Source organism: Physeter macrocephalus, chromosome 15 (genome assembly GCF_002837175.3).
Source record: "Physeter macrocephalus isolate SW-GA chromosome 15, ASM283717v5, whole genome shotgun sequence".
In the NCBI taxonomy this organism is placed as follows: domain Eukaryota; kingdom Metazoa; phylum Chordata; class Mammalia; order Artiodactyla; family Physeteridae; genus Physeter; species Physeter macrocephalus.
Genome location: NC_041228.1, coordinates 41335636 through 41336868, shown reverse-complemented (window position 1 = coordinate 41336868; position 1233 = coordinate 41335636).

Sequence of the window (1233 nt, the reverse complement as noted above, 5' to 3'; positions counted from 1 at the left end):
TGGTGTTAGGGATTGTTCTAATTTCATACTTTTACATGTAGCTGTCCAGTTTTCCCAGCACCACTTATTGAAGAGGCTGTCTTTTCTCCACTGTATATCCTTCCCTCCTTTATCAAAGATAAGGTGACCATATGTGTGTGGGTTTATCTCTGGGCTTTCTATCCTGTTCCATTGATCTATATTTCTGTTTTTGTGCCAGTACCATACTGTCTTGATTACTGATAGTATACATAGAGAATCCTAAGGATGCTACCAGGAAACTACTAGAGCTAATCAATGAATTTGGTAAAGTAGCAGGATACAAAATTAATGCACAGAAATCTCTGGCATTCTTATACACTAATGATGAAAAATCTGAGAGTGAAATTAAGAAAACACTCCCATTTACCATTGCAACAAAAAGAATAAAATATCTAGGAATAAACCTACCTAAGGAGACAAAAGACTTGTATGCAGAAAACTATAAGACACTGATGAAAGAACTTAAAGATGATACAAACAGGTGGAGAGATATACCATGTTCTTGGATTGGAAGAATCAACATTGTGAAAATGACTCTACTACCCAAAGCAATCTACAGATTCAATGCAATCCCTATCAAATTACCACTGGCATTTTTTACAGAACTAGAACAAAAAATCTTAAAATTTGTATGGAGACACAAAAGACGCCGAATAGCCAAAGCAGTCTTGAGGGGAAAAAACAGAGCTGGAGGAATCAGACTCCCTGACTTCAGACTATACTACAAAGCTACAGTAATCAAGACAATATACTACTGGCACAAAAACAGAAACATAGGTCAATAGAAGAAGATAGAAAGCCCTTGGATAAACCCACACACCTATGGTCAACTAATCTATGACAAAGGAGGCAAGGATATACAATGGAGAAAAGACAGTCTCTTCAATAAGTGGTTCTGGGAGAACTGGACAGCTACATGTAAAAGAATGAAATTAGAACTCTCCCTAACACCATACACAAAAATAAAATCAAAATGGATTAGAGACCTAAATGTAAGACTGGACACTATAAAACTCTTAGAGGGAAACATAGGAAGAACACTTTTTGACATAAATCACAGCAAGATCTTTTTTGATCCACCTCCTAGAGTAATGGAAATAAAAGCAAAAATAAACAAATGGGACCTAATGAAACTTCAAAGCTTTTGCACAGCAAAGGAAACCATAAACAAGATGAAAAGACAACCCTCAGAATGGGAGGAAATATTTGCAA